Source organism: Aquarana catesbeiana, linkage group LG01 (assembly GCF_042186555.1).
Source record: "Aquarana catesbeiana isolate 2022-GZ linkage group LG01, ASM4218655v1, whole genome shotgun sequence".
Lineage (NCBI taxonomy): Eukaryota > Metazoa > Chordata > Amphibia > Anura > Ranidae > Aquarana > Aquarana catesbeiana.
This window is the reverse complement of record NC_133324.1, coordinates 715,705,563-715,721,532: the sequence shown is the minus strand read 5'-3', so window position 1 is coordinate 715,721,532 and position 15,970 is coordinate 715,705,563.

Sequence of the window (15,970 nt, the reverse complement as noted above, 5' to 3'; positions counted from 1 at the left end):
AGGGGGGGTTTAAACTAGTATTTGGATTAGGGAAGAAACAGACATCCAGCAGTAACAACGTCTTAATGGTTGATGCTGTAATGGAAAGTACCTGGATATAATGGAAAGAGACCTGTGGCATACGATATCCTCCTGGAGCTAGAGCGGAATGCACACTATGTTAGGACGCTGTCCTATTTGTGTGCCCGTCCCGTCCGTCGTCATCCAATCGGCAGCGCCGACGTGACGTCATCCGGACCAGCCGAATACTCACCGTGCGCATGCGCCCAAGCCAGCCGGGAGAGCCGTCAGCAGAGACGGCGCTTCCAGTGGGGAAGCGGCACACGCCCACTGTGAGCTACACCAGCTGGTAATCAGCCAGCTGGTGTGCGCGCCACATCAAGAGGACCCGATGCGGCGCTGGGCAGCCGCATAGCAGCCAAGAATGCACCACCAGGTGGCGCTGCCACAAACCGCACCTCAAGAACTCAGTACACAAAGGGAAATCATTTGTCATAGAAAAAATTAAAAAACACATTTTATAAAGTAAAGCATTACAGATAATTCTGTTATTGTATATATACCTCAATATCTATATTGTTGGTATGCTTACTATGTACAGAAGCACAAATGGACCTCAACTCAAGTCTGTGTATATAAGTGGATCTCTATATGGATCAAAATGGAAAAATGGACCTGTGTGTATCTTGGCCCTTGCTCATTGTTCCTAAACCAATAGATCTACACAAACTGTAATCAGAGCCTATATAGCTCAGTAATTATCACAAAAAAGGTTTATAGGACTGCGCCACATTAATGCCAGGGGCCCGAGTCGCATTCAACCGTTCTATCCAAAAAGTTTCTTGTCTTAAAATCTGTTTGTCCCAGTCGCCACCTCGGGGGCTCCTTGGAATAACCGCAAGGGCAATGAAGGAAACCACCGAGGTGTCGAATCTGTGATAGAGGTCCAGATGCCTACTCACAGATGTAATCATTTTTCCTCCTCCAGAGTAATATACGTGGTCCTTAATACGCAAACGGAATTGTCGGATGGTTTTTCTGACATAGAAGGCTTGACAATCACATGTCATAAGGTAGACTAAGCCCTGAGTTTCACAGTTAGCATGAAAATGGGGAGTAAATGTCTCACCATTGGGAAGTTTGAAGCGGGTCCCTGTATGGATCCAGGGGCAGAAGGAGCATCTTCCGCATCTGGTAATTCCTTTTGGATGGAGTTGTGTTATAGAGTCATTACAAAAATGACTAGATGTAAGTTTATCCCTAAGGGATCTGCTTCTACGAAAAGTGATGGTTGGGGTAGGGGTTATGTATTTGGCCAGGATCAGGTCTTCACGTAATAACGACCAATGTGTAGTTAGGATATCACGTAATTCTGAGTGGTGTTGGGAGTATTTTGTGATGTATCTTACCGTCAAATTTGGTTTAGGGGTTTTATTTTGGTATAAAAGTACATTCCGTGGTTGGCGCAATGCTTTATTGTAGGCGCGGCGAAGAAGTGATTTACTATATCCCCTTGCCCTCAAACGTTCGCGAAGTGTATTAGCTTGTAGTTTAAAGTCCTCTGTGAAAGTACAGTTTCTGCGGAGTCTAAGGTACTGAGCGTATGGTATGTTACGTATGAGGGTATATGGGTGGGCACTTTCCGCATGTAGCAGAGTGTTGCCTGCTGTTTCTTTGCGGAACAAAGAGGTGGCCAATTTGCCGTCTCCATCTTTGCAAATTGTAAGGTCAAGGAAAGTGATGGTTGAATAGTTACTACATACTGTAAATTTTAAGTTGCATGAATTTCAGTTAAGTCTATTAACAAAGGTGTTTAAGCTTTCCATAGACCCTGACCATACAATAAAGATGTCATCAATAAAGCGCATCCAACACATCACCTGGCTGGTCAAATGTGATAAACTGTCATCTGAAAATACTGTACGCTCCCACCCCCCCAGGTACAGGTTAGCGTAGGTGGGCGCACAACAGGTGCCCATAGCTACGCCCTGTACCTGGAGGAAGTGGGACCCATCAAATGTAAAACAGTTATGTGTGAGGATGAAATGTAGCAATTTTAGAATAAATTCGCAGTACTCCCAACGATGGTGCGTTTGTTCAGGAAGGAAGGTGCGTGCTGTCCTGATGCCCTGCTCATGGGGGATGCTCGAGTATAGAGCCTCGACATCCAAGGTCACGAGCAGGGCATCAGGAGGCACGACCATCCCCTCGATCTGCTTTAAAAGGTCCATTGTGTCTCTGATATATGAAGGTAAGGACAGCACGTGTGGTAGGAGTATTGAGTCCACTAGTCGGCCGGCGTTTTCTGTTAGAGACCCTTTGCCTGACACTATCGGTCTTCCCGGGGGGGTTCCAGCACTGCTTGGGGTTTTGACGCCCACTGCCGCCCTGTTTGAACGAGTACACATTTTCTTTCTGCACAATATATGTGGCGTCATCATAGACGCCTGTTCTCTATTGATATGTATATATGTATATACTAACCATGAAATTGTAATGTTATATACTCTGATAGTTACAACATATATTGTCATCGCTCTTGAAGAAGCGTGGCCCACACGCGAAACATGTCGAGCATCGAACAATCACAATACCTGAGCTGATTGCGGATTTGCTATCTAACCACCTCTTCGGACTGATCTATATTTGGAGCAACCTTTCAGATGTCCGAAGACTCATATACTTTAGATGGTGTTGTATAGCAATTATCTGAACATATACATATGTTGTGTTTTTAATATTGTCGCCTTTTTTGCTACGTGTTTTTCTAAATTAATAAAATAAGATTTTTATCTATAACTTGGTTGTGTAGTTGTGCCTAAAAAGTCCAAAAGTCCCCCCCTTCTTTTCGGTTTTTATATATCATACAATAACATCCATATATAAATACAAAAATGCAAAAATTCATATGATAAAATGTCCAAAAAAGGGTAATGCCTGGTTAGAGATGGACTGATTATATAAAGATAGATCACAGTGGCGCCCACATTATAGCAACCCACAGAAAAGTGCTTCTTGGTGAAATTAAATGGACCACCACCACTATACACTCACCAGAACAATGAGTAAAATCAGCCTGTTAAAACTTTGCCATCTCATAGAACAGGGGTCTTCAAACTTTCTAAGAAAAGGGCCAGTTTATTATCTTTCAGGCTTTAGGGAGGCCAGACTGTGGCCAGTGGGACTAGAAAATGTCTTAGTGCCCCAGTGCTGATAGCAATAGGAGAATAGTGCCCAATTGATGGTGTTAGCAGGGGGATCAGTGCTCCATCATTGGTGTCATTTGGTGCAATAGTGCCCCAAAGGGGCAGATAAATGCAGGCAAAGGGCCACACCTGGCCCCCTGGCCACAGTTTGGAGACCACTGTTAAAGAACCTTCATCTTGATCCTCACAATGGGTTCCTCAGTGTCAGTCATGCGTGGCTGGGTGGCTTATCCTATATGGAAAATTGCTGTGCCAGAAGAATCTGCATAAGCAGTCTTCTTATTTTGACTGTTGATACATATACTGCCAGGAATCCTAATCCAGCAACCAGCTTCCCTGCACAGCAATCTTCCATATAGGATGAGCCACTCAGCCACACATGACTGACACTGAGGAACCCATTGTGGGGATCAGGACGAAGGTTCTATGAGATGGCAAAATTTTAACAAGCTGATTGTATTCATTGTTCTGGTAAGTGTATACTGGTGGTGGAATCTGTACACTGTGGATGCACTCTAAGTTCATTTAATTGCACCAAGAAGCACTTTTCTGTGGATTGCTATGAGGTGGATGTTACTGTTCTTTTGTATTTATATATGGATGTTATTGTATGATATATATAGATTTTTAGTACATTTTTTTATGGACTGTGGGACTTTATAATTTTGTAAAGAGAGTAGAAACTGTCCTAGTTAAACCAAATAACAATTGTCAAAGCAGCAACTGTTCTGTGAGATACAAGCACAGTCCAAAACGTAGTGAACAATCACTGAGCTGTGCTATTAAAGTTATTAAACCATTAGTGACATTAAAAAGTCCAGAAATGAATAAGGGTATTGAAGAATTAATCCTTGCCACCAGGACACGTAGGGCAGAGTGACGTGCTGACATCATCATGGTCCATGAGTCCCAGAAGGACGAGTTGTTGCTTTTTTCCCATCTGGCAAAATTATTTTAAAGGCAAATTTTTACTTCTGTTTATATAAGTGCAATTTTTTGAAGCTTTGGCAATAAAAGTTTAAGGATTTAATGCTATGTGGCGCCTTCTGTATTTTGGGTTTTACTTATGACATTGTTCCCCTGAAATTTGGTCAGATGATGTGAGAGGACTCTCTGATGATACCAAAGGCCCTGGCTGGGTGTATAGCCACCAGTATTACTGACCTTCTGTAACAGAAGGTCTGTGCGTGCTTGTAAGTGAGCACTTTTATCTGTGTTGTTGGTGGTGCTTCAAGAAGACATGCATTCTTTGTGGCAGACAGTGGTGAGGATTAATTCTTCAATACCCTCATTCATTTCTGGACTTTTTAATGTCACTGATGGTTTAATCACTCTAATCACTCTAATAGTGCAACTTTAATAGCGTAATTGTTTTCTTTATAATATTACACTAATTGGTTGAGCGCTGCACAATTTTGTATTTTGTGTTGTGAGATTTGTCATCTTTTTGTGTGAGCAGCTCTTAACCTCTTAGCGCTCACTTCTCCCTGTATATAGATATTTTCATACCCTGTTCTAGTGTGAGAATGAATAAACAAAAAGTTCCAACTATTTCATGCACTTTTTTTGTACTCTGATCTGATTTTTGCAAATGCATACACATAACCATCCAAAATGGTCAGATTATGCCATCATGCATGGGCACTGTAACTCATACTGCAGAAATTAAAGAAATGTACAGACTCCCTCACTCAAAAGTTAACATTGGTGATGTGCAGGAAATACTTGAAGCAGAACCCCAGCCAAAATAACAAGATAAAATGAATAGCCGAACTTAAAGATCATATATAAAAAGAAAAAGTTTGCTGCAATATTCACCAATAAAGCTGAACTCCATGCACATATAATAAAACTCCCAAATACTGGAGCTTTACCACCACTGTGTGCAAATTTAGAAGGACATAGTTCACTATGTCATTGCCGCAAACCATGTAAAATCGCTGGGCAACTATATCATAAACACTGCATTTATATGAAAAATATATATTAAAGTGTCACTGAACACACAGCAGTAAATGGTGTATTACATGTTGTTCATACTCAGTCACTAAGAGATTTGTTTTCTGTATTTTGCAAAAATCTGGTTGATCCTGCTGTTCTCTATCTCCACCCCCAATGTTCATGTCCCCAATTCAGCTAGGGATTTTGAAGCTGTAGTGGCAACTCTGCACATGCTCAGTTTCAGTGAGTTTCTATGCTGAGCATTTCCTCTCTATCACATCTGAGCAGCCCATGTGACTACAGAGGGATATGACACAGCCTGTGAAACTGCCCACACATGATGTATTTTTCACAAAATAATAAAGATTTAATTTCAAATATATATTTGTATGCAAATTTAAAACAGTTTACTAATATTAATTATTTATTTTCACTGTGTATTTCAAAGGTTGTTTTTTTTAACATGTGACCAGCTGCAGAGGTCTAGAAGATTATGTTTCCATGCAGACAGGCTGGGAAAGAGCTGGATCATGTGACAGTTGTATATCAATTATAAAAAAAGGTACTTAGATTTTTTAAATTAAAATAATTACAGTGCCATCATCCACATATAGAAAGAGAAGGGATAATGTAAATTAAACAGTGTGTGTTTGGTATCACTTTAAGTAACCAATATAATAATTTCAGGAATAACAAAAATATAAAGAATCCACACTATTTATTATATTGCTTGTATCCATTAGAATTATTTTATATTGTTGGTTGAGATAAGAGTGATTTGTATATATTATATCTTTGATCTAATATTAATTGTTTTATTGGATTAAGAATGTGTTTTGTAGCATAGATTTTTGCCCAAACCAGTATATGTGTTAAATATAAATTCATGAAAACTATTTGCCCACTGATTTTTACATGTATTTATTATACTACAAAATTGTTTATCTTCCTATTTTTTAAACATTGTATCACTCAAATTCATGCTATAGCTAGAAGGTGCAGGAAAACATGTACTGTTAAATGTCTTATTAATATTTGTATTTTTATTATTATGCAGGATTTATATAGGGCCGACAGTTTGCTCAGCGCTTTCCAACATTAGGACAGACAGTACAATTACAATCCAATCCGATACGGGGGGGAATCAGAGCCCTGCTCATTAGAGCTTACAATCTAGGAGGGAGGGTCAAGTTATACAAAAGGGTAATAGCTGTGGGGGATGAGCTAATGGAGAAAATAGTGCAGTTGTTAGATGGAGGCAGGATAGGCTTCTTTGAAGAGGAAAGTTTTCAGGGATCACCTAAAAGTGGATAAATTTGGAGACAGTCTGACAGATTGGGGTAGGGAATTCCAGAGGATGGGCCAGGCTTGGGAGAAGTCCTGGAGGCGGATATGGGAGGAGGTGATGAGGGAGCTAGAGAGCAGGAGGTCTTGGGAGGAATGAAGAGGGCGATTAGGTTGGTATTTTGAGACTAGGCTAGTGATGTAGCTGGGGGCAGAGTTGTGGATGGCTTTGTAACTTATTGTTAGTATTTTGAATTTAATTTGTTGGGCGAGTGACAGCCAATGTAGGGATTGGCAGAGAGGGGTAGCAGACAATGAGTGGTTTGTAAGGTGAATGAGTCTGGCAGCAACATTCATGATGGACTGAAGGGGGATAGTCTATTTAAAGGTAAGCCAACGAGGAGGGAGTTGCAGTAGTCAAGGTGAGCAATAACCAGGGAGTGAATCAGGAGCTTTGTGATTTCATTGGTTAGAAAGGGTCGTAGTTTTGAGATGTTGCGGAGGTTGAGGCGGCAAGCTTTGGAAAGTGATTGGATGTGGGGCCGAAAGGAGAGTTCAGAGTCCAGGATAACACCTAGCATGCTGACATGTGGGGATGCGGGGATGATTGTGCCATTGCTCTTGACAGAGATGTCAGGGGAAGTAGCACGTGGGGGAGGAAATATTATAAGCTTGGTTTTGGACAAGTTGAGTTTGAGGAAGTGGTGTGACATCCACATAGATATGTCTGTTAGTAAGTTTGTGAAGCATGAGGAGACTGATGGGGTAAGTTGAGGGGTGGAGAGATAGATTTAGGTGTCGCCAGCGTAGAAATGATATTGAAAGCCGTGAGAGGCTATCAGCTGACCCAGGGAAGAGGTGTAGATTGAAAATAAAAGAGGTTCAAGAACAGAACCTTGGGGGACTCAGACGGAGAAGGGAAGAGGAGTGGAGGAAGTAGAATTGTAAGTGACACTGAAGATGCGTTGGGATAGGTAGGGTGAGAGCCACTGAAGAGCACGGTTACAGAGAATGAGGGAGTAAAGTTTTTTGAGGAGGAGGGGGTGGTCAACCGTGTCAAAGGCAGCTGAAAGGTCCAGAAGTAGGAGTACAGAATAGTGTCCGTTGGTTTTTTCAGTTAGTAGGTCATTTGTGAGTTTTAAAAGAGCAGTTTCTGTGGCGTGTTGAGGGCGAAATGCAGATCGAAGGGGATCAAGAAGGTTATTCTTAATGAGGTGGTCACTCAGTTGGTTCTAAACCAGGCGTTCAAGGAGTTTAGAGGAAAAGGGGAGCAAGGAGATAGGGCATAGGTTGTTAAGATTGGTAGGGTCCAAGGACGGCTTTTTAAGTATGGGGGTGACCAATGCATGTTTTAGAGCATTGGGAAGATGCCAGAGGTGAGGGAGAGATTGAAGATGTGGGTTAGAGAGTGTAGGATAGAGTCAGAGGGCGACCGTAGTATTTGAGAGGGAATAGGGTCCACAGGACAGGTGGATAGGTGGGCGTTAGAAAGGAGTTTAGCAACTTCATCTGTGTCTGGTATTAGTGAATGTTTTCAGCTCCAACAGCAACCTAGACTCCTCAGACCCAGACAAAAGAGGACATTTGCTTACTGTGAGAGTAGAAGTCACTCTGCGGTGGTCCAACATGCCCCTTACTGACTCACTGCTAGAGCTGTGCAAATTAGAAGGGAGTGTGAACTTTGCTGATCGCCTAGCTCTAGCTGTGACTGAGGAAGGTGTGTCAGATCATTGTGGAGAAATTGCTGCTTACTAGGGATGGCCGAACGGTTCGGCCCGAGCATAAGTTTGGGCCGAACTTTGGTTGTTCGGATGTTTGGGAGAACACCGAACAATATACTGTGTTTGGGGCAAATTCGAAAGCTGCTGGAACACCGTTAAAGTCTATGGGACACTAACATGAAAAATCAAAATGGCTCATTTTAAAGGCTTATATGCAAGTTATTGTCATAAAAAGAGTTTGGGGACCTGGGTCCTGCCCTAGGGGAAATGTATTAATGCTAATTTTTTTTTTTTAAAACGGCTGTTTTTTTTGAGAGCAGTGATTTTTTTAATGCTTAAAATGAAACAATAAAAATGAAATATTCCTTTAAATATCATGGCTAGGGGGTGTCTATAGTATGCCTGTAAAGTGGACCATTTTTCCTATGTTTAGAACAGTACCGCAGCAAAATGACATTGCTAAAGGAAAAACTGTCATTTAAAACTGATCGCTGCTGTAATGAATTATCGGGTCTCAGCAATATGGATAAAACTAATTGAAAAAAATGGCATGGGGTCCCCCCCAGTCTATTACCAGGCCCTTTGGGTCTGGTATGAATATTAAGGGGAACCCCGAACCAAAAATGAAAAAAAAAATTGCATGGCGGTCCCCCCCAAAATCCATACTAGGCCCTTCAGGTCTGGTATGGAAATTAAGGGGAACCCTGCACCAAATTTTTTTAAAAATGGTGTAGGAGTCCCCCCAAAATCCATACCAGACCTAAGGGTCTGGTATGGATTTTAAGGGAAAACCTGCGCCAAAATTAAAGAAAATTACGTAAGGGTCCCCACAAAATTCATACCAGACCCTTATCCGAGCAAGCAACCTGGCAGGCTGCAGGAAAAGAGGGGGGGTGAGAGAGCGTCCCCTTCCTGAACCGTACCAGGCCACATACCCTTAACATGGGGAGGGTGCTTTGGGGTCTGACCCCAAAGCACCTTGTCCCCATGTTGATGGGGACAAGGGCCCCATCCCCACAACCCTTGCCTGATGGTTGTGGGGGTATGTGGGTGGGGGCTTATCAGAGTCTGAGACCAGATCCCGGCCCCCCCCATGTGAATTGGTAATGGGCACATTGTACCCCTACCTTTTTACATAAAAAGGTGATGTAAACGGTGACCCCACCCCCTCTGACGCCACGGGGAAGCCATGGGGAAGCCCCCGTGGCATCAGCACTTTTGATTTTTCATGTTCGTGTCCCATAGACTTTAACAATGTTGTGTGTTCTTCAGGATTTTTTGCCTGTTCGGATGTTCTGGTGCAAACCGAACCAGGGGGTATTCGGCTCATCCTTACTGCTTACACATAGATTGCAGCTGTTCTGCTGCCTGCATTTAAAGATACTATGCTGCTCTTGGAGCCGAAAACATTCATAATTAGCAGTGAGATATTTAACAATGTATGTTGTTTGTGCTTTATATTTACCACTTGCATTTTACATGAGACTTCAATTGGGCTTTAACTACTTGCCAACCATCCGTCGTCATTATACGGTGATAGGTTGGCTCCCCTGCAAGAATCGCCTTAACTGTACGGTGGATGCTTTAAGGGCACTAGGGGGCCCGGGTGCATCACCAGAGCCAATGCTCGTTGCTAGCAGCCTCGATGTCCGCCAGTGACCCGTGATTGCTCCTTAGAGAAAGAGATGCTGTTCCTAGTGATCAGGAACAGCAATATCTCTCTACTCCCTGTCAGTACACTGCCCCCATAGTTAGAAACACCTCCCTATGACACACTTAACCCCTTGATTGCCCCCTAGTGTTAACCCCCTTCCTGCCAGTGACATTTGTGCAGTAATCAGTAGCTATTTTTAGCTCTGATCACTGTATAAATGTCAACGGTCCCAAAAAAGTGTCAAAAGTGTCCAATCTGTCCGCCGCAATGTTGCAATCTCACTAAAAATTGCTGATCACCACTATTACCAGTAAAAAAAAAAAAAATAATAATAAAAATGCCATAAATGTATCCCCTATTTTGTAGACGCTATAACTTTTGCGCAAACCAATCAATATACACTTGTGATTTTTTTACCAAAAATATGTAGAATAATACATATTGGCCTAAACTGATGAAGAAATTTGCTTTTTCTTAATTTCTTTGGGATATTTATTATAGCAAAAAGTAAAAAATATTGTTTGTTTTTTCAAAATTGTTGCACTTTTTTGTTTATAGCGCAAAAAATAAAAACTGCAGAGGTGATCAACTACCACCAAAAGAAAGCTCTATTTGTGGGAAAAAATGGACTTCAATTTTGTTTGGGTACAATGTTGCACGACCACGCAATTGTCAGTTAAAGTGACTCAGTGCCATATCACAAAAAATGGCCTGGTCATTAAGGGGGAAAATCTTCTGATCCTTAAGTGGTTAACGATAGGCTGTACTGAATTTTATAATCAATTAGCAAGTATTTTTGTAATGCAGTAGCTGTGAGGGTGGCAGCTGATTTTTGGGCCATGAACAAAATTCTCTGCAGGCTTGGTAAGTTCTCGAGGAACATTTTGTATGCACAATTTAGGACATCAGCAAAACATGGTTGCAGGGTGGGAACAATGTTCAGTGCATTGGAGGCAGCAAGAGAATTGATGAGATGAGATTTAGGATCTAGGATTTAATCAGATGTGGGTTTGACGTGAACCAGCCTGTTTGCAGTTTTCAGACCCATAGCAGTTCCTATGCCTGACAGTTGGGGATCCTAACATCATTGACCAAATTTGGTCAGTATTTTTTTCACCTGGGAGGGTGCATCCCCTTATTCCCCAAGATTTCACAGTAAGTCTCCCCATATGATTCCCACTTCCTTCTTGAGGCATTGGAGGTGGGGATCTTCAACATTGGGATAAGGGTGTATACAATAATTTGCCACACTATTATGAAGAATGTTCATTAAAAACAACTAAAGTGCAATAAAACAGAAATTGTTTTCAAATATAACACATTAATACAAAAATCAATAAAATACAATAAATATGTGTAACAATAAATATATGTATACAGTATATTCAGTCAATTGATAATGCAGAGGTGTGAACATCAAAATACTCTCAACTCCATTAAACCTAAAAGTGCATTGTGCTTAAATTTATGAGATACTTGTAAACACAATGTCATAATTAAATATATAAAAGTTCCCTCTCCAAAAGTGTTTCTGTAAAACAAACAGTTTGTGATTCTTTTGTCTATATTGTAACTGAGTGTGAATCACCACCTTCCCCACCTTTTAAGATGGACCTTAAAACTATAAAAGGTTTAATTACAGAATTTTCCCTTCAAACTGGGAACAACTCTCACTTGATGTTAATCATCTCCAATCCTCACTTCTGTGTAATGCTCAATAAATCAAAAATAAGAAACACTCCATTATGTTCTCCAATGTATCAAAAATACTTTTTAAAACAACATGAATAACTAACATGACCCTGTGCCCCATATCCTGCACTGGATAAACTCTGCGTAAATAGGTTTGTGTTGAACATATTAGCGCATGCCAGGAAGATGTATGTGGCAGCACTCATTTGGGAGACTAATCATCCATACACATACCCATACTTATTGTGTACAATTTAAAATCTTCATTTTTTAGAGTTCAATACAAACAAAAGGATCACAGATTTTTGGAAACACATTTGACTTTTATAAACAGTATTTAATTATGACTGTGGTCATAAGTAATCCATATATATATGTGCACCTTTGCATTTGATGGTGTTGAGAATATTTTGATGTTCACACCTTTGCATTATCAATTGACTGAATGTCTTGTTCCATATAAAAGGTTTGATTACAGAATCTTCTCTTCAAACTGGGAACAACTCTCGCTTGATGTTAATCATCTCCAATCCTCACTTCTGTGTAATGCTCAATAAATCAAAAATAAGAAACACTCCATTATGTTCTCCAATGTATCAAAAATACTTTTTTAAAACAACATGAATAACTAATATGACCCTGTGCCCCGTATCTGGCACTGGAAAAACTCTGCGTAAATAGGTTTGTGTTGAACCTATGAGCACATGCCAGGAAGATGTGTGTTCCACTTATTTATTATATTTTATTGATGTTTATTTATTAATTTTTTTTATTGATGTATATTTATTCACATATTTGGAAACTTTTTAAAGATTTTTATTTATTGCACTGAGTGCAGCACAGATCTTTATATATACATTTTAAGATGATTAATGTTGTGGTTCTAGCAGCTTATTTCTTTGGAGGTAAAATTGGTGCAAAATAATTTCAAAATTGGGACAGGGGAGCCTTGCAAGGGGAGAGTATATAGACAACAATAGTAACCACTTGGTAATGTTGGTATCAGATTATTAAATCATGTGAAGTTAAAAAAATGATTCACTAGATGCTTGTTACACATTATGGTAAGCACAGCACACTGCAACTTTTTAATAAAAAAGCAGTCATGGTTTTATTTATCAAATGTGTCACCTTGATGATGACACAAAAAATGAGCTGAAGTCTTTCAATAAACCCTTTCCTGTTTTTCTCTTTCTCTGTTTACTATCGAACCTACACTATCTTAACCAATCCTTTGATTGGCCTCTGTGCATAAGACTTCTGTGCAGAGCAAGCCCTATTCAGGACAACACACAAAAAATAGAACGTCTGTCTACAAAGGACTCCACAATCCAGAGTAGTAAAACTTAGTTCTGTCTATTTCTGTTGGACATGGATAATTTTCAAGGTCACGGTGACTGGCTGTCACCGTGGAGTTAAAGGTTTACCAAGCATTTCTTTGTTTGTTCCGGCTTTGTTAAAATAAATGAAAAAATACAACAGAGAGAGTAGGGCACCCTAATGCCCACACTAGTAGCTCAAGGACAGATACTGTATCTCACCAATGGTCCAACAAGGGTTTAACTCTTCAGTATCTACCAAAAATAGAATTATTCAATTTAGGGAGACTGACTCTTTAATAGGTGGTTACAGATCTTTTGAAAATTTTGTAAACAATGCACTTTTTATGTTTACTTGGGTATTTTTTTTTAAAGAGTATACACAACAAATGTGATACCTCCCCAGAAAAAAAGATAAATCCCAATTCAGTGGAACATGCAAGCAAATTATATTTAAATTGGTTGTTAACCCAGTACCATACAATCATTCCATCCCCTCTGTAATATAACAATAAGTGTCCCTGTGTCTGTTGTATATAAAAAATATGCCGATTGGTACCTATATGAGAGCGGCTTCCGGCGATCAGTTGACTCCTTGGCTCTATCCTCTGCCCGGCTGACAGCTCCAGCGGGTGGGACTGAGCACTCCCACTAACGTCAGCCGGAGAGAGAGCTCTTATATAGGTACCATTAGGCATATATTTTATATAAAACAGATACAAGGACACTTATTGTTATATTACAGAGGGAATGATATTATATTATTGTAGATATGAGGGCAGCAGGAGGGGAGGGGTGGGCACTGCCATGAGCAGACAGGCTGAGAGGGGGGAGAGGAGGACAGAGAGGACACAGGAGAGAGCTGTGGATGATGGAGGCATATGAACTGACCAGGGTGTCAGGGCTCAGCAGCCATGATAAACTGTGGTCAGTTTATAGGGGGAGGGTATAGCCAGGCAGGATCAGCCAGATTTTTTTAGGTAACAGAAGGGGACATATTACACAGCACAAGCACTGTGCTGTATAACATGCTTTAAGGGAACAGGATCTTTTTTTTTTTTTTTTAAGGTTAACAAATGCTTTAGCATAATTATCTTTACACAATTATTGCTAGGTATACTTATATTAGTTGCATTACCAATGAAAATTTGGCTGTTTATGGCCAACTATACATTTCCACTGTTGTGATTTTGTGTATTCAAAACTGCAGGCAAAACAGAGGTGGCAAATAACAAATCGGCACCAATATGTAAATGTCACTGCCAAGCTATTGTGCAATTATTGTTAAGGAAGCCCAAGGCAAAAATATTTTTTTCCCATGGCCTTCTATGCACCTTTGTGAATGTAAAAAAGCCTTATATAAAGAAAAAAAGCAACTCATAGGTGGAATAGCCCTTAGTACTAGAATAATATTAGTGGTAAGAGCTAGCAGAATAACTTAACACCACAGCATACCTCATCTACAACATAAAATCAACAAGGATAAAGATAAATAAACATAACCTATTATTGATTATAGATCTCCTTTATTGATGTGCCAAAAGCAAAGCTAATAATTGCAAGTTCAATCATGACGTTGTGCATCTTGTAAATATGAAAGTCAAACCAAGGAGTTGAAACAGAATGAGTGCACCAGCATAGTGAAGTATGCTCAGATTTATTAGTACTAAAAGTGTAATACAGTATATATACAGTATATTTTTTTCTGTTGCATGGATTGCTCCTTCAAATCCCTATCAGAACATATTATCTTGGTTTTTTTTCACAGCTCCATTGGTTGACATGATGCACCAGAACAACAAACTGTACAGCTTTCAGTGACCTACCAAATGAGGACATCATCTGTTGCCAGGAAGTTTGCACAGCATCATAGGTTGAGAAGATGCAGGCATCACCAGTGCCCCAGCAACCAGTGATGCTCTCCAGCCACTTACATCCTAGAAACCAACACCACAACTGGATATCACAACTGGAAGTTGTCATTTAGTGGTAGTAGTAATGTCACAAGTACATTATTGACTTTCAGCTGTAATAGCAGTCAAATGTTCTTGTGGTTGAGCAAGCCAAATCAGGTCATTTAATTTGTCTGCTCAGCAAGTGTAAACAATTGAAGTCTACTGCAAACTCTGCATCCTACCAAAATTGAACTTATCCCTAACTGCCAGCATGATTTTCCTCCCCCTATGCTGTGTTGTAGAAGGAAAGCAGCCTATGGCTGTAGGTTTTACCTCTGAAACTATGCCTTCAGTTCAGGGAATTAGGCCACCATCATTCATCATTAAATGAAGCAATTTTGGGATCCCCATTGAACGGTGGCAGTAAATCCCTCATAAATTCTCCATTGTATCAGTGATAGATAAAAATTTTACCTTGAAACCTAATACTAATTTCATCCTTTTCCTCATTGCCAACAACCCTTCTCTCCTCCCCCCTCCCTTCAGCACCCCAGGACTTCTCCACCCTGCCAGCACATCTGATTTATACTGCAAAAATACACACGCCAATTAGGTAGGTGGGTCCTTCCGAGCAATATAAATACAGTGCAATGCCGCTCCTAAGCCACACCCCTGATGACATCCTTCTGGTGACAAAACATGTAGGCTGAAGCTACGGCATGTGACATCATTAAGCCCCAGCATGGACCGCTGCCATCTTGCTGGTTGGCCAGCTCAGTGATAATTATATGCTTTTACAGATCTTCTAAATGTAAGTGCGATACTTAATTAAAATGATCTGGTTTTAAACATACTATACCATGGGGAGGCTGTTATTTTTCTGCTGGTGTATGTACTGAATCATGCATGTTTGCTTTGGCAATTAACTATCTAACTCTTGGCTGGATTTGTTACACTGCACTATTTGGCTGTTGGGGGAAAGCAAAAATTCTTCTGGTAAGAGTTTACATGATTGAAGTGGCGGTACTGGTGGAGAATTATTCCCAATATAAGGATAACTTTATATATACAGTAAGTGTATGAACTGATTTTATCCCATTCCAGATCCCGTGAATATTAACACCCTATACTGACATATTTTTTGCATGTAATTGTGATTTTTAAGGGGATGAAACTATTTGTTACCATTTGGATCCAGGTGTATGGGTTTTATGACTCAAGAGATATTTTATTGTTATATGTACTGTTTAAAGAGATA